General features: G+C 42.8%; 1 protein-coding gene across 1 annotated transcript in view; it reads left to right on the top strand.

Moving 5' to 3' along the window:
* DNAH11 (dynein axonemal heavy chain 11) overlaps positions 1-25,567 on the top strand; it is a 3,435,931-nt gene that overhangs the window by 181,754 nt on the left and 3,228,610 nt on the right. The window lies entirely within an intron of this gene.

Below are 25,567 nucleotides of genomic sequence, written 5' to 3'. Positions count from 1 at the left end.
TCAGCTGCACCCCCAACGCTCCACTCACCCAACAAAAGGGTTCCTCCACTCTTGCAATACAGCGACGCTGCATTCACCCGACAAAAGGGTTCCTCCACTCTTGCGATGCAGCGACGCTCCACTCACCCAACAAAAGGGTTTCTCCACTCTTGCGATGCAGCGACGCTGCACTCACCCGACAAAAGGTCTCGTCCACTATTGCGAGGCAATGATGCTCCGCTCACCCAGCAGGGGTCTCGTCCACTGTTGCGGTGCAACGGCGCTTCTGAGTTCAACTAGAAAATGAGTCCTGCATCCAGAAACGTTCTCCTCAACTTTGAAGATTCTATAAGAGCCACGGGGGCCCCCGACCCCTGATGGGGAATAACTGCCATGATCACCCACGGAACGACCACGACGTAGCCGCGGGACGTCGGCGCGCTCATGCCGGCGCCGGCGCCGGCCTCAGTCTTGAAATCACCAAAATCCTGCAAGACTACCAACTTGATCAGTTCCGGTGGGACACCAGTATGACCCGGTAGGAGAGATTTTTGCCTCCCACCCCTCTTTGACTGATGGTTCATGTCGCCAGTCCCCTCTACTACCCTTCAACGAAAACTTTTAGACTGCCGAAAGAGGTCCCGGTCCAACCACGAGTTGGTGGAGACATTTTGACTATACTTGGACCTTCCTGACCTCACCCAAAATGGCGCCGGTACAAATGAAACTATTGTGCCCCGATTGCTCAGCCTTGATATCATGAGATATGTATGCAGTTTTTAGCACATGAATTGATATGGGATAAGACTGATTATATGTTCGGACAATGAATTGATCCGGGATGGGTATTGATTAGACGTTCGAACAATAAATTGACATGGAACTTGTACTGATTACACATTCGGACAATGAATTGATATTAAGTTCTAATGCATCATTGATTACTGTATTTATTGAAGGTTAGAATTGTCGACACTTTTGGTACTTGCTTACAATGAATTATCGATATGATTTTGTCGCACTTGTCGCACTTTTTAATGATTATATGTTCGGACAATGAATTGATCCGGGATGGGTATTGATTATACGTTCGAACAATGAATTGACATGGGACAGGTACTGATTACACGTTCGGAAAATGAATTGATATTAAGTTCTAATGCATCATTGATTACTGTATTTATTGAAGTAATACTGATCTCTCCGCATGAAATTAATTTTCCACATGCTACACAAGTCAATCTCATCTGCCCAAAGTTCTTTTGCAGATTTGGGACCGTTTCCCTTGCCTCTGACTCACTTATTGCTAAGTCATTGGTGGATGTTTTTGCCGGTCGGGGGTTATCCCCCAAATCTCGAAGTTGTGCTTTAGAATAATTAAAAGGGTGCCACCTCTCCATGTGCCGATGCATGGTATGATTACCATAGCAATATTTTTTTTCGGTCCCTCTCGAGAGTTTTTTTTTTGCAGATGAGGCAGGTAACGAACCTGGCTTTAACTTTCTTTTCATGAGAAGGAAAAGAAAAAAATTGCCAGATAAAATTCACTTTCACATGGGACGTTCTTGGCATTTCTTTTAGTTTTTTAATGTACATGTTCATAAAACGATTACACAAATGAAACATTTGTGAGTTTTAAATTTCCGGAGAAGTATAATTTACCAATAGTTTTCTCTGTAGATGTTTTTCCATTAACAAACCCAGTTCCATCACCCGCCCAGGATATCACTACTGTTCCCCATGTCATAAAACCTTAGGATGTTCAATAACGGAAACAGCTAATATGGGTTTACTTACAGGGGACATCTTTTGTTCTGTTTTGTAAAGTAAAACTATTGTGAACGCAAGTATTATACATAGTAAGTGTTTAATATAGCATTTGTCAGTCATTGGTTAAGCAGCTAGGACCTGTTCACTCTTGACACCCCAGGTGCTGTGTATGTTGCACTATAGGGCTGCATCGGGAATACGGACAACCCTATTTATGTTGATTTTTCATTATTGATTATTGTAAACAAATGGCGACTCCCCCCTTTAGCAGATTAGCTAAATCTTTGCGTAATTTGGGCATAAAAGTTATATTATTGGAAGTAGATGGTTATAGTTCTGGTTAATTTCCATTCAGAATGTCCTACACAGCACCACTCTAGGTAAATATGCTGCCTTGGGACTATTCGCACAACAGACCGCTACTGACCATTGTTGCTTCTGTTTTATTAAAAAATGTTTTAAGGTATTTACTGTTTTTGTTGCGATGTATATATTTATAAGTTATTAAAGTGTTATTTTCCTTCTACTTTTTTGTGAGTGCTATATATTTTTAATGTGACACATAATTGTGAAGACTTTGATGTACAAAAAGGCATCCCTGGAATCTTCCGCTTCAGGCTCGGTCCCAAACACCCTCACAGTGAGAATCCCCTCCCCAATCACAATACAGGATGGTTATCAGATTGTAGGAACACGTGTAGTGTGACGGATCTCATCGGGTGGGGGCCTTGATCTACTGTAACTTCTTTGAAGAGGGGTGATTCTTTACAGTTGAGGCCATAAACTACATCTGCAGGGCTAGGTGATAGCCTGGGACGGGCCTGGACAATCGGACACAGAGGAAGAGGAGTGTCAGAGGGTGCGGTAGTGAATAGGGTGAAAGGCAGGTGTCGGGCGGGCACAAGGTGTCATTCTCAGAGAAGAACAGCGCAGATGGGAGGAGGTTTCTAGCCCATACATGAGAAAGAGAGCGGGAGTGACCAGTGCGTGGGGGAGATGCTTGCGAGGGTGCAGACAGTGGGTCTGGTCAAGGCATCTAAAATGGTTGCTGTGCTCGACAAAAGTGTGGCATTGCAAAAAAGGCAAGATGGCGCAGACAATGTTTATCAATAATGATTTATTTATAACAAATAAAATATTTACTCGCAGTGACAAAATGGCGGTCAACACTTCCTGATTTCCATCGAATCGAACGTTAACAGACGTCACGCAGCAAAAAAAAAAAACGCTCACGCACAGCCGCTGGAAGACATGTATCAACATATATGAGCCTCCTCAGCCACCCTCAGAAAACAAAAGGGGTCAGGATACGTCTCCTGTACCCCCTTATACCTAGTAATTTAATGAAATCGAAACACAAAATGGCGAATTCACGTTTCGCTACCAGTTTGCGAACCGAGAAGCGCTTCTACCGCGAAAAATCATTTTTTTTTATTTGCCCCACGGGACCCTTTAATAACCCCAACATCATTCCTAGGGGGTCAAGAGGGGTCTACCTAGCCCCCTTTCATTAAATTCCCCCTTCGTTTTTCTCCTCCTCTTGTCTCTCGATCCTACCGACAGACAAGATGGCGGCCGCACCGGACTGTTTAGAATGTTGACAGACACCGGACAGCCAATGAGCTTCGCTACGCAAGCTCCGTTACGCGAAAAGTACGCGATCTGGAGCGCTATCTGGTACGCTGTCACAGATATATCTGTTTTTTAAAACGTTCATTTCTCAAAATCCACTGGAGCACATATATTGAGACCCAGCAAAGGCACATCGGACTAACAGTCCCTATAATTTTGCCAAGTTTCGTGCAAATCCATTCAGCCGTTAGTTTGCGACCCGATTCGAGAACCGCTTCTACCGTGAAAAATCAATTTTTTTTTATTTTCCCCACAGAACCCTTTAATAACCCCAACATCATTCCTAGGGGATCAAGAGGGTTCTACCTTGCCCCCTTTCATTAAATTTCCCCTTCGTTTTTCACCTCTTCTTGTCTCTCGATCCCACCGAGAGACAAGATGGCGGCCGCTCCGGACTGTTTAGAATGTTGACAGACACCGGAGAGCCAATCAGCATCGCTTCACAAAGCTCTGTGACGCGAAAAGTACGCGATCTGGAGCGCTACCCGGGACGCTGTCACAGATCTATACATTTTTTAAAACGTTAATTTCTCAAAATCCACTGGAGCACATATATTGAGACCCAGCAAAGGCACATCGGGCTAACAGTCCCTACAATTTTGCCAAGTTTCGTGCAAATCCATTCAGCCGTTCGAGCTAAAAGTGAGGCCAAACGCCCTATGGAAATTAACATGGGAAAAACGCGTTTTGGGACCCCCCTTTTTTCTCGGTCCTTGTGGTGGTGGTGGTGGTGGCTGAGATGCTCCTGCTGCTACTGTAGCCATTTTTCAGTACAAATTGGGAATAGGTCTCCAAACAGGTCTTCCTCAGTCAAAGGACAAAGTGAGAATAAGGAAAAAAGGTGGAGGCTTTCATCATTTGGAAAACAAAACTGTCCTGAACCAATGAAAAGTGTTATTTTCAGGTCACATGACTCGGGCTTTCATCATTTGGAAACCAAAATTGTTCTGAACCAATGAAAAGTGTTATTCTCAGGTCACATGACCCGACGCGCTTACGCTACGCGACCCGGGGCGTGCCCCAGGGCGCTTACGTGGCGTATTTGTATGCGCGTGGCGCTGCAGACCGGCGCGCTCCCTGGTACACGCACCAGGAGCGCTCCAGGGCAAAACATTTTTTTTTTAAATGAAGAATTTACATATAAAAAATAGTATTACATAAATATACAATATAGGATTCATTAAAAAAATATTATATTTGATAGCAATAGACCTATGAAATCTACTGAAAAACCATAGGTTTCACACCTGTTATAGTTAGGAATTAGCATTTAAAAAACCTATGAAATTCACTGAAAAAACCATAGGTTTCACACCAGTTATAGTTAGGAATTAGACGTCACATATTACATCACTCATGACATGGTCAGTGACATCACTCATGACATCTGATGACACCATCCTTGTGACAGAGTGACAGACCTCCTTTCAGTGTAATGTAATCCTTGAAACACATATTCAAAAATAGAAACTAAAATTTTCAAAAAAATGGAGATACCCATACCAGTTACAAAAACCAATTCAGTAATTCCACCATCTATATACACATCCACTCATTCACCAACAGTTCTATATAGTCACTCATACATATACTCACTCATCATATGTAGTGGTATATGTTTGTAACTTTTTTGTAAATGTTAGTTTCTATTTTTGAATATGTGTTTCAAGGGTTACTTTACAGTGAAGGAGGTCAGTCACTCTGTCACAAGGATGGTGTCATCAGTGATGTCATGAGTGATGTCACTGACCATGTCATGAGTGATGTAATATGTGATGTCATCAGCAGTGCATTACACGCGCAAGTTATAGTGAGTCCAACTAACTATAACGTGGAATTTCAATGGTTTTATGTCAGTAAAATTTGCAGCTAACTATAACTGGCGTGAAACCTATGTTTTTTTTAAGTGAATTTAATAGGTTTTTTTAAATGCTAATTCCGAACTATAACTGGTGTGAAACCTATGGTTTTTTCAGTGAATTTCATAGGTTTTTTAAATGCTAATTCCTAACTATAAGTCTCACTTTATAAGTAAGACTGTTAACGCTCTAGTTGTTCTTTAGAACACTCTGGTACATTCTATCATTGGGCTATAGTTGGGCTACATATGGCTGATATTTGGGCTACATTTGTTTTTTTTTGTCTCTGGTGGCCATCTTTGGGCTACATTGGGCTACATTGGGCTACATTTGGGCTACATTTGGGCTCTAACATATATATAGCCCAATGTAGCACAATATATATTTTTTTCAAAGTTAATTTACGTAAAAACCACTTGAGTATAGCAAAGGCACATCAGGCTACCAGTCCCTACAATTTTTCCCCCTTTTTTTTTATTATTTATTTATTTTTTATTTATTTTTTGCCTTGGAGCGCTCCAGGTGCGCGCCCCGGTGAGCGCCCCGGAGAGCGTACTCGTTTGAAGCGCCCCGGTGCGCGAACCGGGAAGCGTCCCGTTAGCGCCAATGTCGCGAACGAAAACATGATCGTGACATATCGCGTAGCCGCGTCCGCGTGATACGCACGGCGTAAACGCACCCGGAAGCATTCGACACGCTTACGCGATGCGCCCCTGGGCGCGCCCCGGGGCGCGTAGCGTAAGCGCGTCGGGTCATGTGACCTGAAAATAACACTTTTGATTGGTTCACAACAGTTTTGTTTTCCAAATGATGAAAGACCCCACCTTTTTTCCTCATTTTCACTTTGTTGTTTGAGTGAAGAAGACTGTGAAAAATGGCTTCAATAGTAGCAGCTGCAGGTGCATCTGGACCACCACCACCTCCACCACCACAAAGACCACCACAAGACCACATTGGTGCTCATGAAGAAGAGGAGGACGAAGAGGAGCAGGCAGAGAGGCAATATCTGCCTGAGGACACTTCCCCATACAAACCCAAAGAACATTTTATTTGGGAGTTTTTCAAAATGCCAAGGGGTGCCAAAAAAGTTAATGCAGCAAAGGTCACTTGCCTCATCTGTGACCAAGAACTGTCAAGAGGGAACCCAAACAGGAAATATTCGTTTGGGAACCGCACGATGATAAGGCACATGCAGAGGAAGCACCCAAACAATTATTCAAGAGCTGAAGTCGGGCAACTGAGCAAGAACCCTCCCCATCCTTCAACTTCAGGCACCTCCAACCAACCCACTCCATCGGGTGCAGAGGCTAGGGAGATGGTCCCTAATGTTCAAACTAAGTTTTCCAAATTTAAATTTGTTTGCATATATTGCAACAAAACTATATCTTATGGTGAGCAGAGCATCACTTTACTTAATCGAGCTGCAGACAACCATCACTGCAGAAAAACTAAAAAAAATATAAAATTGTTCTGAAAATCCCCCCCCCAAAAAAATGTTCCAAAAATCAAAAAAAAATATAAAACAACAAAAAGAAAAAAAAAACAGTTCTTTTCAGAACTACCTCCCATTTATATAAAATGACTTAAATTTTTAAACTCTGCCATTCTCTTTTTTCCCTGGTGCGCTCCCCGGTGCGCGTACCGGGCGCTCCCCCTGCGCAAATCGAAAAAAAAAATAATAATTTTGCCCAGCGGGACCCTTTTATAGCCCCCACATCAAACCTAGGGGGTCAGGGGGGGTCTACCCTGCCCCCTTATGGTCAATTCCCCCTTTGTTTTGGCCACCTCTTGTGTCTCGATCCTACCGAGACACAAGATGGCGGCCGCTCCGGACTGTTTCGAATGTTTACAGACACCCAAGAACCAATCAGCTTTCTGCACGCAAGTCGCGTGTCGCGCCCGAAGCGCTCCCCGGAGCACGTACCAGGGCGCGCTTATAGATATATATATTTTTTGGAACCTAAATTACTCAAAATCCACTGTAGCACATATCTTGAGACATACCAAAGGCACATCGGGCTACCAGTCCCTACAATTTTGCAAAATTTGGTGTAAATCCATTCAGCCGTTCGGGCTAAAAGTGAGGTCGACCGCCCTATAGAAATTAACATGGGGAAAACGCGTTTTGGGACCCCCCTTTTATCTCGGCCCCCGCTTGACTCATCCCCCCCAGACTTTCAGGGAAGGACCGGAGCTCGACGAGGCCATTTTGAGGAAATTTTCAGGCAGATTCCTCAACCGGCGCCAAAGTTATTCCAAATAGAATTTTGAGATTTTACATTGAAAAAAATCCTAACTATAACTACCTACTGGTGACCGCCAGTAGGTAATATATATATATATATATGTATCCATTCTAATATAATAAAGAGAGAGACCAAACCTTTGAGGCGGGTAATCTCAGGAACCACAGCACCAATCACAACACCCAATACAGCGTTGGAAAGGGCAGTTGCAGCAAAAGGACATAGGCTATGCAGACGCCTACCATATACATTTAAAAGCTAAAAGAACCATGCCAGCAAAGTAGTCCCTTGTGGGCGTGTCTGTGTTTTGCTGTGGGCGTGTGCTGGGGGCGTGACAAATGGTGGGGGCGTGTGGTATGATCCGCCCTTCATGCCATGTCTCATATTGTGTGCTAATCACACCCTGCTCCCCTTAAATACCCCTGCACCCCAAAATCATAACCCACCCTTACTCCTTAAAATACCCCAACACCCTTAAACACTAACCCATCTTAACCCTATAAATATACCCTATAACCCAAAAACCCAAACCTATCCCTAAACGCTAAAAGTACCCCTGTAACCCAAAACCCAAACCTAGCCCTGAATCCTATAAATACCCCTGTACCTCAAAACCCAAACCTACCCCTGAACCCTAAAAATACCCCTGTACCCCAAAACCCAAACATAGCCCTGAACCCTAAAAATACAACTGTACCCCAAAACCCAAACCTAGCTCTGAACCCTAAAATACCCCTGTACCCAAAACGCAAACCCAGCCCTGAACCCTTAAAATACCCCTGTACCCCAAAACCAAAAACCTACCCCTGAACCCTAAAAATACCCCTGTACCCCAAAACTCAAACCTAGCCCTGAACCCTAAAAATAACCCTGTACCCCAAAACCCAAACCTACCGCTGAACCCTAAAATACCCCTGTAGCCCAAAACCCAAACCTAGCCCTGAACCTTAAAAATACCCCTGTACCCCAAAACTCAAACCTAGCCCTGAACCCTTAAAATACCCCTGTACTCCAAAACCCAAACCTACCCCTGAACCCTAAAAATACCCCTATACCCCAAACCTAGTCCTGAACCCTAAAAATACCCCTGTACCCCAAAACCCATACCTATCCCTAATCCCTAAAACTACCGCTGTACCCCATAACCCGAAACTATATCTGAACCCTTAAAATACCCAAACACCCCAAAACATATACCTCAGTACCCCAAAACATATACCCCTATACCCATACTTACCTTATCCAAACATTTAAAAAAACATGCTTTTACCATTCATGCATTTACAACGAATTTCGTTGTAAATGTATGCATGGTAAAAGCATATAAAATGTAATGCCATGCGTTATATTGGCATTGTGGAGTCATGGTACTTTCGTAATGAAAGTATGCGGAGTGATGGTATGCGGAAAGAAAGTTGCGGAATAATTGGTGTTTACCCTCCCCCGGTAAGTAGATTGGTGGCACGGCAGCCCACATCTCCAGCAACATACTCATATTTTTTCACCACCCATTTGAAAAATGCACAGGTCTCTCTCATTTATTGGCCAGCACCAACATACACTTTTAGACACACCTCCCTCCACAAGTTCTAGAATTGCGAGCTCTAGAGCTGGGGAGCTACGTTCTAATCTCAGCATCAGCTCAACATCCTGTGATTCCAGGCAAATCGCTTTGGCTCCCCGTGCCTACCACAAATGAATGTGTTCTTCTGTAATGTAAATTGTGCTCATGCCATGTTGTCGAGTTCGCGCTATATAATATTGCAAGGAAAAATAAAGTAGGGAAACTCGAGTTCACACACTGAACGTGCACTCTTAAGTGCATCAGCAGTGCACTGTGAATCGGAGTGTTTCACAGGCCTGTCACAGATAAGAAATGCTATTTAAACGAAATCCTACAAAACCATATACTACTGGCCGGCAGCAATTCATACCCAGACAACGTAGGGACGGGCTGCTAGTATATTTATATAGTGACTAAAACAGATAGATTCACCAAAGAACAAAAATATATTTCCACTACAAGGTTTCAGCTTCTGCCTTCCTCAGGTAGTTCAAGATGGTTTGCTCAGTTGCTGCACAGATAACACAGCTGATTTTTTAAAAAGCATCATGAGTGAAGATTTCATTTGAAATGTGAAATCAATGCAGTCCTGAGAGTTCTTGAGATATGTAGTAATCGGGTTGTGTTGTCAGTAATGTTCAGTCCATCTGGATACAGTGATTTTAAATGGTACATCCAGAAGATTTCCCTGGAGTTCAGTAGTTCTTCCTTTGAAACATGTTCCACAGGAAAAATCTTCAAATCGGATAGTAAATGATCCACAAAGTTAAAATGCTTGGCTACAGGCTGGTCAATTTTCTTAATAATTATTGCTGATTTGTGGTTCCTGAATCGTGTACTGAGGTCATTCACTGTTTGGCCTACATATTGTTTTTTACTGCTTTGCCGTTGGCACTGAATCACACAAATAATGCATGTTGAGCGACATGTAAGATGCTGCCTTATTGCATAGGTCATTCTCGTAACAGAACTAGTTACTGATGATGTTTGTAAAAGATATTCACATGTGATACACCTTTTAGAGTCACAGCAATGAACCCCTGCATTTGTTATAGCTTGCTTGAGTTCAGCTCTCACAATAAGAGATCGTATTGGAAAAACCTTTTGCAATTTTTCACAAGTGGACAGTAGGGAAATGTTTTTTGCATTATATTTCTGTAGTTGGGAGCTGATGGATGATAGTCAACTACAAATTGAGTTCTGTCACTTTTGTTTCTGCCGTTGGTATTCCAAATAAGTGCTTCTCTGGGTAACTGCAAAGACTTGTCAATTTGTTGCTGTATGATATGCAGAGGATAGCCTTGCCTTTTAAATATTGTTGCAAGTTCCTGTAGATAGTCTTTACAGGTTTCCTCTTTGCTGCAGATGTGTCGTATTCTAAGTGCTTGGCTGTAGATGATGCTCAGTTTAGTGTGGTGAGGGTGACATGAAGTTCAGTTTAGATACAAATGAGCATCTGTAGGCTTTTGGTACAGATCAGTTGAACTGTTGTGTTCATGAATGGTGAGTAGCACTTCCAGAAAAAGGAGATAATGTTTCTGTTGAAATAGTATATAATTCCAAACATCGATGCCGGCATGCTTCCCAAATTGCCAGAGGTGCTGTTAAATGGTGCAAATACCTTCAAATATCACAAATTTACGATTCAGTAAAGACTAGCAGTTCGATGTGGTGAAAATTTAATTTATTCCAGCATAATGCATGTGTTTAGTATTAACGAGTTTTGGCTGTACAATGCCTTGATGACCAAGGCTGTTGTAAAGCTGAAACATGTTGATGCTAGACACACACATTATGCTGTGAACAATTTCATTATTCACCACATCTGAGAGCACCTCTTTGCTGAATTGTAAAGTTATGAGGATATATATACCATTGAGTTGGGTAACAATAAACATCTGTTATTCAGTGCCACTTTGGGGATAAATGTGCGCTTTACAAATACACGTTATCTATCTATCTATCTATCTATCTATCTATCTATCTATCTATCTATCTATCTATCTATCTATCTATCTATCTATCTATCTATCTATCTGCCGTTGCCAGTAGGTAGTTCTAGTTAGAACTTCGTTTCCCAGGAAAAAGGATTTTTGACTTGCCGATAATTCAACGTAGTTTGACCAATCTTATTAACATTTTCCAATAAAAGTCTCAAGGTAGGTTCTGTGTGTCATGGAAAGTTTGGGGGTGAGAAATAGGGGCACAAAAAGAGTGCATTTGTAATGTTAATTCCCATAGGAAAGCTTGGTTGAACGTGGTCGAACCTACAGCACGAACTGCAGGACAGAATTACACCAAATTTGGCCGCAATGTAGCTGTTACGCAAATTGTATTTTTTGTTATTTAGTCGAAATCGTTTTTTCAGAAATTTAAGTTAAAAATGATAGTGATATCTGTGATTGCGAAGCCTTCGTGAAAAAAGACTAGCTCATGCAAGGAAATGCACGGCTCTGATTGGATCCCAACACCTCAATCAGGAAGTGTTGGCAGCCGGCTTGGGACTCGACTTAACCTAAAAAGAGAAAATAAAGAAAAGGGAGCAGGGTAGGAATACTCTAACCCCCATGCCATGGTTTGGGGTTACCCTGTGACCCCGCCATGGCACAAAAGCATTTTTTAAAAATTGCTGTAAAATTGCGATATTCATAAATTTTACAGCTTTCAAATGACCCCCAGGTGGGCCATGTCCCGGGGGAATATACTACAAATAGGTGGGGAGCCCACGGGGTCCCTCCCCTAAGGCTTATGAAAGCCCCTTGAAGCACCACTTCCCTGGGGCACTTTTTATTATGTATGCGGGCGGTCTAACTGGGCAGAAGTAGAAAAAAGGAGGGAGAAACCTTACTGTTCAGAGTAGGGATGTGGTCAAGCCAATAAAAAAAAAAAAGAAACCCTATTCTGTCTATGAATATATATGTTTGGATCACAGGTTGTCTACCACATTTTAGAAAGTACTTACTAGATACACAATGTAGAAAAGTCTGCTTTATTTTAACCAACATAGTTTCACAGTAATTGGCAATACTTTGTCAAACACAGTTAATAAAAACAGTATGGAAGTTTATTCAATATATTCTCATAATTGCAATACACATTAAAAACAATTCATATGTAAAATATCATAGCCACTATTGTACATCACAAGAAAACTAAAAGTCGACGCAGCGTTTCGGTTAGATGTTATTCTTTCACCTTCTTAAGGACAGTTTTCTAGAATAGGTGGGCTCTAGAGGTCTATATAATTACAGACCAGTGAGGGAGAAACAGGACTATATTTTGTTCCTCCTCGATTTATTGGGGGGGTTAAAAGTTCGTATTAAAAACCACGTGATAGTGGTGCAGTTTGTTGGTGCCACCGAAATTCACAGCATAAAATCCAATATTAATTGTTCATATGGACATTCATAGATGTAACTGCGTGATAGGATTTTTTTTTTACGCCATTACTCAATTAGGCAATGAAGTTACTGTGGCAGTCGCTTTTGAGAATAATGCGACAGATAAAAGAGTCAGGCCTGATAAAATCATTGCGGCCTCACTGAGACCAAACGAACAGCTTCTGGGTTAGGTTACACTGGGCAACCTCCCTAGGATTAATTACAATATTATGGGGGGGGGGGCACACTGACCCTCCATGCCCTGGGAAGTGCTACCTCCCCATGGCAAACATATTCAAACTGATGTGGGGGGTCTGCACAGCCCCCCTACAGCCACAAGGACTAAACACCTCCCTGGGGCTATTGAATTAAATGAATGTGGGGGAGGCAATTATGGCCTCCCCCATAGCCCCAGGGACCACCACCACACCGGGGCTCATTGAGACCAATGCAGGGGGGCCACACGGTCCCTTCAGCCCCAGGGACCACCACCTCCCCAGGGCTAAATAAATAAAAATACATGGGGGAACTCCAGCCCCAGGGATGCCACTTCCTGAGGCAGTTACTTACAGGGGCCGGGCGGCCCCCAGAGCCATGGGGAACACTACCCAATGCTCTTGCTTGCTGAAAGCGGAGCATGTCTGTTTCCCGGCCCACTTTGAAGTGAACAGGGAAACACACCTTGCTTTGAGATCCGGGGAACTGCTTGTTAGCAGCTCCCTGGGTCTCAAAGCAATGCCAGCTCCTGCAGAAGGTGGGGACCTGGCAGGGACTGCGGGGGCCTTCAGGCTCCCCCAGCAGCCCCCAAAGAATTAGCCTGGTCCAGGGGGATGCTGCCCCTTCCCACTTTTGTTTTAATTAAGGCCTGTCCTTGGATGATGGGGTTGCTGGGGCTGAAATTTGCCTCAGGAGGGGGGCTGTGTGGCCCTCCTCCTATGAAAAAAAAAATAATATTAATGGGTAGGCCCCGGGGGATGGGGCTCCCAGGAGCAAAATTGCAAAGGGAGGGTGAACCACAGGGCCCCCCTTCCTTCATTTAATTTTTGTTTTTGAAGAAAGGCTAGACCCCAGGGGGTGGGGTCCCCAGAAACGGTCTAGGGAAGAGTGGCTATGAGGCCCCCTTCGGAAATGAGCATTACAAATGCAATAGATCTAGCATTTTTTTTGTTAAAGCTATTGACGTTGCAAATGGCAATGTCTTTTACCTTTGTGTTATGGAGTGGATGTATTTGGTTTAAGTAGAATTATGTGTGTTGGATTGAAATTGTTAGTTGTATATTTGTGTGGCGTGGAATTGTTTAATGTGGAGAGGATTTGTAGACTGTATATATGTGGTATGGTGTGCAGTGGAATTATTTGTATAGTAAAGATGTGATGTAGAACGCAGTGGTGTAGAGTAAAGTTGTTTTCAGTATAGTGGCATAGAGTGGCTCAGCGCAAATTGCAGTAGAGTAGAGTAGAGTGGAGTGCCACAAATTGTAAAAGAGTGGCTTTGAGTGGTGTAGTATAGAGTGTTGTGATGTAGAGTAGATTGCTTCAGAGTAGAGTGAATTGGTATAGAGTGGAGTGGTAAAAAGCAGAGTGGATTGGCATAGAGGGCAGTTTTGCAGAGTAGAGTTGGATGGAGTGGCATAAAGTGGAGTGGTGCAAACTATAGTGGTGTGGCCTATCCTGGAGTTGTCTAAAGTGCAGTGGCAAAGAGTGCATTTGTGTATAGAAAAGTGGGGTAGGGTGTATAAGTATACAGTAGAGTGGGGCACCATATTTACTCAAATTCCCCATTTTATTTAATTTCCTGGGTATGTAAGTGAAGTATATAACGCCTAGGAAGGTGGACACAGAACTAATCTATACAGTGTATTTGCTGCAGATTTTATAAATACTACATTTTCCAACACAAGATGAAACAAATACCTAGCATTTTTTGAAGTGTATTTGAAACACAGAAGCGTTTGTTTGAAGTTTTGTTAGCAAATTAAAAAAAAACAGGAGAAGCAAAGAAATAGAACACTTTTAGGGAGAGGTGTTCCACCACGGCCAGGGCGACAGACACTAGAATCTGGGGCTCACGGTTCGATTCCCAGCGCCGGCGGCAAATTAGCCCAGCACCATGTGACTTTGGGCGAAAGCTTGATTAATCTTCCTGACGGCCCTCAGCGCCCTGAGACCCTTAAGGGTGATTGTTCGCGCTTTACTAATGTGTATTATCATTATTATTATTAAATAAGAATAATTTCTCACACAGGCAGCAGCTTATCTTCTATTGGTGCAGCAGTTGCAGTGGCACCAGGGCCTAAATCACTGGGAGAGCCAATTGTAACCTGATTACTGCAGTGTTTGACAGTACAAACAGGATATGTTTGGGTCATGGGTATGTTTTTCCCTGCACTAGGGCCCATGACAACCATGCTATGCCACGGCACACAGGACTAACATTTCCCTATTTCAGACATGATTAAATAATTGATGCTAGTTTTAACTTGAGTGATTTGTAGCATTGAATTTATAATGGATTAAAGAACTTCAAGAACCAGAAAGATGATGGAAAAACTGGACTGGCTTTGCTTCACACTCTGGGACCTGAAAACTCAATGTTTCAAACATGGAGGACCCCTGGCAGTAATGCAGACTTCCGCATAAGGGTGCTTATTAAAAAGAAACTTTAAATTATAACATTCACTCCTCTTTTGCCCTCCAGTGGCCTACGTTCTCAGCACCACAGCAAACATGCTATTCTTTGTAAATTCAGAGAAGCCGGACAAGCATTTGAAGGTAACGCTAGATGATAGACTGCATGGCCTGTACAACAGGGATGCATGTATGATGTACATATTTCGAAGTTTCCTTTCGTGTTTACAATACAAAGTGCCTTTGCCCTATCGCAGCATAAGACACATTTAACTCAATATTGCGCACTCACTTTTCAGACGTAGACTTAAATCATGCATGTTAGTGAATGAAAAGGACATCTCATACAACTAAATCATCCAGAAGCGCAGCCCTGAGTACTCCTGAAAAACTTGTATTTGTAATCTGACTCTGCAAACATGACTACTAGTTAAAAAACCATAGAAATACACAGAAAAAAAACAAAGGTTAAAGAGACGTTATAGTTAGGCTCTGGTGTCACCGGTACAAAACTATAGAAATTCAGCCGTTCTAGTTAGTGAGCTAACTATAACTCACGCCCCCCTAATGCACTGCTTATAACCTCACATATTACATATCACTTAATCTCCCCATCCCTACCATAAATGTCCTTAACTGGTGCTCATGAAAAGAGATGAAGTTGATGATTAAGTGCCGATGCTGAGCACCGGAACCCCCTCAGCTCAGATTAAGCCTTCCATATACCCACCTGCAAGCACTCGTGCCGGCACCCTTTTTAAATACACAGAATAAGAACATATACAAATGCAAAAATACTCTTGCTGGTACTCATTAATTGCATACATAAAATCACAGACTTCATGCATGCAGATATGAATACACAAATAGGTTCATGATCAACACATCACTGTATGGGTTGATGATCCCACCATGCTTGAGTGTAAGCTTTCACATGGGTGACTAGATAAATGCAAAACCCTGGGGGTATTTAATATATGCTTTGTTGGGTTGTGTTGATATATACAGGTATTGAAGGAAGAAAATGTTGAGGAATGTGTGGAATGATGGATGGATACATTTTGGTGTTCGGTTTGATCGATAGATTTGGGGATCAATGCATACACATGGGTGAATAGATACTCAATTTGTTGATCAATCCCTCTGCTCACTCAACTTGCCCGGCCACCGATTTATCCAATCATCTTTTTTTTTTTACTCAACCTCCATGTGCCTATGGACTCACTCACCGGTCTACCCATCCATCCATCCATCCCTCCCTCCCAAATCCTGCCCTCTTATTCATCCAAATCCAGTCACTTGCCACTAAATGAGTAGGTACATTTCTTAAAAATAGATAGACCTACTTGCTTATTTGAGGCTGTCGGTGCCTACTTTATGATTAGTTTTACTTGCTATAATCATTAAGTATTCTAATTGACAAAAAAAACGCGCACCTACTACTCTTATTCTATTCAGGGCGCTAGCCCGCCAGAACTCACGTGAGGACAGCAGTTCTGATTACTGAGGCATCTATACTTGGCTATCTTTATTACAGTTCAATGACATCTGCGTAATGTTCAACGTAAGTCCACAAAAACCAACATATGTTATGAACGACTACTAAATACCAGCGTATGGCTGCAAGTATTAGTTTAATTGTGCGTCCTTTATTTCATATTCTGCATTACAGACAACATTTTATTTCGTGCACTCATCTAGCCAAGAAAGTATCTTTTCTAATAATATTGTTTGATAAAAGGCAATTTGTTCCAGTGTGCTGTGCACTTCTGTGTTTTTGTAAACGTAATTTCGTTCCCAATCTATTAAAATAATTAGTTGTGGAATTCGTAAAAAGAAAGCACAGCTGCAGAAGAGAATGGGCTTTGAACTGTGAAAGTTAAACAACCTTTTTTACCTCGCAACATTATTTTCCACGTAGACAATGTTACCAGTTACTTGAGATTATTTTGTGCGTAGCTGCTATTCAAAAGGAAGGCGTGTGGATGCGTTGTTTTTATTTTGTATTTTTCTAAAAGAGAGGTTTTACCTAAAAGATGTCTATAAAAACTGCAATTCAGAATGCTAGATCTGTTTGGTAGAAGGTCTATCCATTGACTGAAAAGTTTCCAGAGCATATACACTCATCAAGGAACAGTTCCATTAACCTATATCTCGTGATCACATAATCATCACATCATTGTTATGGTTCAGTAGTCTTGTTATTATAATTTACTATAAGAATTAAAACACTGATATTAACGGTACGGAGTGTAAATGGCTCAACATTTCAATCAATTTGACAGGATAGCTGCTACTTTACTTTGTGCTCTTCTGACCCTTCCTTGATCCACTACACTAAATAATTCAGGAATTCCTCCCCAGGTCATATTGATATTTGCCTACTTTCCACCATTACCCATTTTGATATCTTTTATCCATCTCGAAACGAGGTAGTTGTCTTGGTATGGTACCAACAGTGCTTAATTTGTGAAGGAGCTTTCAGGTGTTAAGCATCAGCACTTTTTTAACAGGGCCGGGGATATTGAATTTTTCTCCCCAGTGAGATGAGCCCAATATTTATTCAAAAGAAACGTACCTACCTGTCCTGTGCCGTCCTCCTTCCTGCAGGATGGCCCTCCCGGTCTAGGCATGATGACTGCATCACGTTAGTGATGTCAGTAGTGCACGCCTGCATTTCAAGGAACATTTTCTTTCGCATTGGTTAATTATTACAGCTGAGGGCAGGCTGATGGGTGAGCTGCGGGCAAGGCAGACTGGGTCCTGGAAAGTTCCGGTCTCCGCAATAACCTTAATATGACGGGCACGCGCCGGGCGAAGCCTGGGCCCGTCTGAGCCCGTCCAAGACTGTTGTAGTGTAGTTCCTAGTTTCCCACTAGGCCCTGCGCATTGGAATAACATAAACAGTAGTATCGACGTAGAAGTGTGGATCTTCCAGGCCTCTACTGACTATGCTAAACTTAATTGGGTTTGTTACCAACTAGCTCAGAGGTCACTGGAAACTTTCTTGACTGAATAGGAAGTGATCAGCTTCCCTGGCACAGACAAGAAGGGATTCAGTTTTCCAACAACCGTGCAACATGACAACTTTGCTCCTCAGATCAAGAGTCAATCTCTAGGGTCGTGTGAAACAATAGACATTTATTTTACTCAGTCAGGTTGGTGCAGATTACTTTCACAATATGTAGAGAATAGAGAGACGGGCGTTTGTCAATAAAGGGTTAACATTTATTGAACAGTCTTTCTTCTCGTACAAGAGAAATGTATTGCCACAATTGCAAGACTTGTTATGATAAAAAGTACGTACAGTAAGATAAGTATTGCGAAATAATACTGTAAAAGCATTGATATGGTTTCTTAGCCATACAATGGTTTAAAAGGAATAAAACATATATACATTCATATATACATTAGGCTAAAATACTCAACTGGTGCTTCTAACTACGCCTACCCCAGTGTACCTGACCTAAGCCTAATACGTGGGAGGGGAGTAAGTAAGTAGCTTTCAGTTAAGTTGGTTTTGCCAAGGTTTGCTTCAAGAATTCTCTTCTAAGGGTTTAGTCAACACCATACCTCTGAATAGAATGATGGAGGTCTGGTATCTCCTTCAGGGGGAACTCGGTATCCCAGTCACCCGCAAGGGTAGACCAGAAACGCTGGAGCTGGATTTCTCGTCAGGAGAAAGACAGCGTCTCTTCTTCAGGGCGTCGAGGAGGAGGAGGGGGGACAGCGTCCGCGGGCAGCTGGCATCTGCTGGGCTCTTCGCAGAGGGACGGCTGTTCAGCTCCTAGTTTCACCACACCATCGTTCGCGCTTTAGCAGCGATAATGGTATCAGCAGCTTCAGGCGACGGGCAGCAGGGTGCTAGCTTCAGCGAACCACAGCTAACAACGAGCAGCAACACAGCATATAGCAGCAGCGTTTGCTTAAGGCAACATTGGTAATATATATACCTGAGAGGTGCCTGGTTTGACGTAAGTTTGCTGGACATAAGACGTCAATTAAAGATGCCACTAGGAAGTGATCGCTATCAGTTGCTCATTAGAGTTCTATTACTAATCAAAACACAGCAAGCGGGGATTTCCAGGTTTGCTGAGTTTTTATCTTGTTGAAGAACTCGGAGTGTTAATCTAGGAATCTTCAGATAGTGACTTCTGCTCTGTCATTGCACTAATTGGTTGCAAAGGAAGTGGCAGAGAAAACTATTCTGGAATGTGGCTCTGTTCGTGTGAGGCCAGAGATGACTTTCTGAATATCGCACTTGAACGGTTATGCCAATATAGGGAATAAATGGATTTATAGCCGAATAGGGGCATAAGGTCACAGTATCGATCAGGATCCTAGATAAGCACGCAACACCCACTCCACGGGTTCATGTCCATCAAATTACTAAAACTAGAGCAATAAGATGCATGTGTAACATTGCCCACCCCAAAATACATAAATGCATTTGAAATAGGCGTATATTGTAATACGTGAAAGTTATAGGTACTGTACGTTTTTGAAGCATAGAAATCATTCAAAAATTATTGTATATGAAATCAATGAACGATTATGCAAAAAGAATTACACATGAAATATCTCTGAAACAGAAGAAGGGCGAGATAAATCATCACATATAAATGCATTGCAATAAATGTGCTAGAGGCTGGTGTAAGGTTGTAATGTCTCTAGATGTGTTTAGAAATAGAAGTGTGAAGCTTCTGTTCTCTAAGAATAGTTTTTACTTTAAGCAAAGAATTGTTCGTGCCAAAAAAGGGTCAATATTAAAAGTGTTCAATTCAAAAGAATTAATGCTCGAACGGGGAAATAGAGTTCCAACGCTTTTAGCAGTTTTTGTTGTTCAAAACTGAAGGCCGAATTCAGAGTTCATGGGAACGCTGTGTGTCGGAAAGCTTCTCCAAAGTTATTGTTTCTGTTCGTGTGAGAACATCATATCAGACAGGCTCTCAAAGAATTGGTCTACAAAATCAGGTGACAGTTCAACCAAATTCGATAGTGCTGTAACTTGGCAGGTGTGAGAATGATTGCTGTCGTCATAGTCGGGAGCAGCAATGCTCACAGAAGGGCGTACCTGGGTGATGTAGCTTTTGTCACTCGCTCCACTGTTACCACCTAGTCGTAGCACAGGAGTCTCAACGAATGCCGTCATCAGGATTGGTAGCCGCTGAGGACAACACAATGCGTGAGCCGTTATCGGACTGAGCAAAGTATCGACGTCCATTGGTACTGCTGATGGAAGTGAAAGACAGATGTCCAACACGCACTCATCTCCGCATAGCATACATCGAAGTACCGGTAAGATACAGTTCTGCCATATAGGTCTGAATGAAAGGAACCAGGTCATGTTTAGATCTCTCAGCCTGGCCAATCCAAGGACGTTAGTTATCCTGTCCCGGTAGCGCATTGCTAGGATTGTCTCTTCCATTCCCATGGGAGCTATGTCTGAGCTTTGGCTTGCCATAACGAAGCAGGACGGTCAAAAAGAAAATCCCTGCTTCAAGTCCCAAAAATAAGGGTATGCCGCCAAAAACAGAGTGTACAAAATTAGGAACGATTCCCAAAATTGCTTGAAAAGGTGTTAGCAGTCCCGTAAAAATCGTCTTAAATATGCCTGGGATGCCTGTGGCACTAGACATGTTAAGGAGTTGGCTAAGCATTTCTACGAAATGCACGGGGCAATTTGTTGATAAAAGTTCATGAACTTCAGTAGCTGTCCTTGCAACTAGAAGATCATACGTCTCTTTTGATGACGTTATGGGCACTGTTGTCTGCAAAAGCACAGACTTCATTTTGCTTAAAGTATCAATTCGTATAGAATAGAGATTCAGACGAGGCCAGATGGGAGTCTCTGTGTCTGCAGGCCCACTCGGGAACAATGCCTGCATACAGCATTTGACCATGGATGTTACTCTTACTAGATAACTTTTCCCTGGCACAAGGCCACAACATCTGTGATCCGTTCTAAGAATGTAACTCCCGTTTGCAAGTTGCATAAAGAAGGGCTCTATCTGAGTTGCAGGTGTGACTAGCTGGTGGCATGAAAGGTTGTTAGAATTTCCATCACAAGCTCCATGTAAATTATTACCCTGGCACAAAAGTATACCGCTTAGTGAATGTTTACAATTTTCACCACTAAGAAATACATTTTTGTCGCTGTCACTATAGCAAGAATGTGTGTATGGTAATTTCCATTCTGATTTTACATATCCTTTACCCAATCGTTCATACTGGCCAGTAGGTATGTATTCAAGGCACTTTTTAAATCGAAAAGTTGTTATCGGAATAGTGATAATTCCGTGTATTATCCATTCAATGACAGGACTCTCTGACATTGTCAATGGTAATCTCTCAAGTTTTTCGATGCTCAGGATTGTATAGTCTGCTCCTTTCTGTGCTAAACTGATTTGTTTATCAGTAAGGTTAAAAAATGGAAAATAATGACGTTGTGTTTATTAAATGCCAAGGCACATAGCCTGAACGAAGATTTTGCAGCGTCCAGCCCAATTGTACAATAGAACGTAATTGAGATTGGCCATGTTGTAACATTAGCAAGTCTCTGTCTATCACATCAAAGGCAGAGGATACAATATTGTCCAACAAATATATTCTGGAGGACAGAGTCATTAACCCATTGTCCACTACAGAAAGTGATTTTTCCAAATTAATACGATCAATTTCTCGTATTTTCTCAGCTGTTCCAATTTGTGTGACTTTCCAAGCCTCGTTGTACGCAGCATAGATACTGGTCGCTATGAAACGCTTTTGACGCTGTTTGCGTGGTCCAAGAATGAAATCGCGCAAATCAGCACCATCTTTTAGTAAAGACAAGTGTTGCTTAATTTCAGCCAGTGTGGATGATGTTAGCCATTCAAGGCAGAGTTTCCCTACACTGTATGTTGTTATTATCCCTGGATGTTGTCTCTGGGAGTATCTAGGGTCTAGTCTGGTCATTTTTAACCCCTGTGTTTTGTTCAGGAATCTATCTTGACAGTTGTTTGTGTCAGTAGGCCAGATTAACCACTTTTTCCAATCAGGATGTGTTCTGTTAAAATGTAAAATTTGTGAGACGTCTAACTCAATATCTGTAGTTGTATTCTCAGGTATTGGCTTTGGAATAGACGGTGTTTTAAGGTCTTTGATCTTAGCTAGGCCAAGACAGGATGTTTGGTGTATTGTGTCTATACAGTAAAGGTGGTGCCGAGGGTTGCGTGGTGAGGATAAGGTGCAGGGTAGGGGGGGGGAGGATGCGGGAAGAATGGGTAAAGGAGTATTTACAGGGTATTTACAATAAGGACAGGGGCCGTCTGCAGCGCTAAGGAGAAGAGTTTCCCAGCCTCCCAACCCAGCCTGCAAACCACTGCTGTACCTGTCTCAACCACACTCCTCCCTCGGGAGTGTGGTACGGCGCTCCGCAGGAACATTGGCCTCCTTCCTTCTCTCTTCCTTGACTCCGCACTCCGCTCCCGTCACCGCTTACTTTCCGCCACGCACCTGCCTCTACCTCCTGGGTGTTGTCACACGCCGGCAGATTCACTTCCTGGGTTTTCTTCACTCCTGTTGTCCCGACGTCACATAGGGGCTTGTCCTAATTTTCTGTACACGCCCAATCAAAGGCGCCGTCTTCGTTTTCCTCCGTTCTGGCTAGCAGAGGCGATGACGAACAGTCGCCCTGAAGGAAAGGAGGGGAGGGATGATCAGCAACCCACCATTCTTCATATGGGGTGAGTTCTTCCACCCTCCGGCCCTCTTTGTTATACTCCTCCGCCCCTGGATTCTCCCAATCGGGGAGAAAGGGTGTCCTGGACAAAAAGTTTGCATTGCCATTTTCTACCCCTTTTCTGTGTTTCACTACAAATGAGAAGGGCTGGTAAAATAGAAACCATCTTAGGATGCGGGGTTTTGAGCTTTGTTTCTCTGCATCCATTGTAGGGGAGCATGGTCGGTGTACAACAAAAAGGACCTTCCTTCTCAGTAGTATTTCAATTTATCAGTGGCCCATCTGATAGCCAAGCATTCTCTCTCTACAGTGGGATAGTTACATTCTCTGGGGTGTAATTTTCGGCTAATGAATAAAATGGGGTGTTCCATTTCATTGTCTCCCTCTTGTGACAATACTGCTCCTATGCCTGTGTTGGAGGCGTTTGTAGCTAGTGTGAACGTTTTGTCAAAGTTGGGTGGTATTAAGACTGGACTCGTGGTTATGGAGTCTTTTAGGAAATTAAAAGCCTGCCGTGCACTTTCAGTGGGGTGTACGATTTGTGTGGTTCTCACATTCTTTTTCAGGAGGTTAGTCAGGGGACTGGCAGCTTCAGCGAAATTGACTATGAACCTCCTATAGTAGCCAATTAGGCCTAAGAATGCTCTCAACTCCCTTTTTGTAGAGGGAAAGGGTGTATTTAGTATGGCTTTAACCTTTTCCTCTTGTGGTGCTATGACCCCCTCGCCTAACTTGAACCCTAGGTGCTTCATTTTTGGATATGCGGCTCAGGACTTTTTAGCATTGACTTGTAACCCAGCGGCCTGTAGGGCCTTCAGGATTTTTCGTATATGTTCTAAGTGGTCTTTCCATGATTTACTGAAAATAACGATGTTGTCTAGATATACTGAACAATACTCCTTATGTCTGTCTAGTACATCATTCATTAGCCTTTCAAATGTCACTGGGGCCCCATGGAGGCCAAAAGGGAGGACATTAAATTCGAACAGCCCCTCTTCTGTGGCAAAGGCTGTTTTTCGTTTATCCTCTTCCCTCAGGGGGACCTGCCAATAGCCCTTAGTCAGGTCTAATGTCGTTATATAGCGGGCCTCCCCTATTCTTTCAATCAACTTGTTACCTGTGGTATGGGGTATGCATCAAATGAGGAAATGGCGTTCAGGGCCCTGAAGTCCATACAAAACCTCATTGTACCATCCGGTTTTGATACCATCACTATTGGTGATGACCAGTTACTCCGGGACGGTCGAATCACTCCTAATCTGAGCATCTCATGTACCTCCCATTTGATATCTTGTCTCCGAGATGCTGGTATCCTATGTGCTTTCTGTTTCACTATTTTCCCATCTTCTGTGTCGATCCTATGCTCTGTTACATGAGTTCATCCTGGAGTGTCTGAGAACTTTTTTGAGAATGGTTTTAGGGTATCTATAAGTTCCCTTCTTTCCACCTCAAGAAGGTCTTGGTTAATGGGTAACTGATCTAGGGTCAAAATGTCCTCCGTTAAGGGTAGACCAAAGTGGGTTGACTTGGGTAGGGGCCCTATCCACTTCTTTAGCATGTTTATGTGGTAACTCTGTTGCCGGGACAACAATATTTGTACCTTATATGTTGTCTTACCCAGGGTCTCAACAATAGGATAGGGTTCCAACCATTCACTATTGGTGATGACCAGTTACTCCGGGACAGTCGAATCACTCCTAATCTGAGCATCTCATGCACCTCCCATGTGATATCTTGTCTCCGAGATGCTGGTATCCTATATGCTTTCTGTTTCACTATTTTCTCTTCTTCTGTGTCGATCCTATGGTCTGTTACATGAGTTCGTCCCGGAGTGTCTGGGAACATTTTTGAGAATGGTTTTAGGGTATCTATAAGTTCCCTTCTTTCCACCTCAAGCAGGTATTGGTTAATGGGTAACTGATCTAGGGTCGAAATGTCCTCTGTTAAGGGTAGACTAAAGTGGGTTGACTTGGGTAGAGACCCTATCCGGTTCTTTAGCATGTTTATGTGGTAACTCTGTTGCCGGGACAGCGATATTTGTACCTTATATTTTGTCTTACCCAGGGTCTCAACAATAGGATAGGATCCCAACCATTCACTCTTAAGCTTTTGGGTAGATGAAGGGAGAAGCACTAATGCCCAGCCGCCTTTCTCTAGCTTTCTCCACTTTTTCCCCTCTTCGTAATAGTGTTTTTGCTTCTTTTGGTTTTTTTCTACATTTGAGTAAGCTAGTTCCATTAGTTTTCCCAATTTCGACTTTAACTTCTGAGTGCATTCTAACAGTGTTCTACTTTCCGCTAGCCCCTCCTGCTCCCAGGCTCTTTTGTTATCTCCATGAGTGAAGGGGGCTGTCTGCCGTAAAGCATTTCGAATGCGGAACAGCCAATCTGTCCCAGTCTTTGTTCTCTAGTGATAACATCTTTTTCAAGGTGGCCTTAAGAGAGCGTTATATCTTTCAACTAGACGGTCGGTCTGAGGGTGGTAGGCTGAGGTGCGTATATGATGTAGGTCTAACATCTTGCATACTTCCTTCATCATGCTTGACACAAAAGGAGTCCCCTGGTCTGTTAGTATTTCCCTGGGAAAACCTACTCTAGAAAACAGTTCCAGCAATTTCTCAGCTACATTTTTCGTTGTAGGAGAGGTAGGGCAAAGGCCTCAGGGAAGCGGGTGTTGTAGTCCACTATAACCAAGGCATAGGTATGTCCTTTAAATGTACGAGGAAGAGGACCAATCAGGTCCATTTCGACCCTTTCAAACGGGTTTCCTATAATGGGCAATAGTTGTAG

This window comes from Lissotriton vulgaris, chromosome 10 (genome assembly GCF_964263255.1).
Source record: "Lissotriton vulgaris chromosome 10, aLisVul1.2, whole genome shotgun sequence".
NCBI classification, from domain to species: domain Eukaryota; kingdom Metazoa; phylum Chordata; class Amphibia; order Caudata; family Salamandridae; genus Lissotriton; species Lissotriton vulgaris.
Note: the sequence above shows the minus strand (reverse complement) of the source record. Positions and strands in the feature narration are given on the sequence as shown.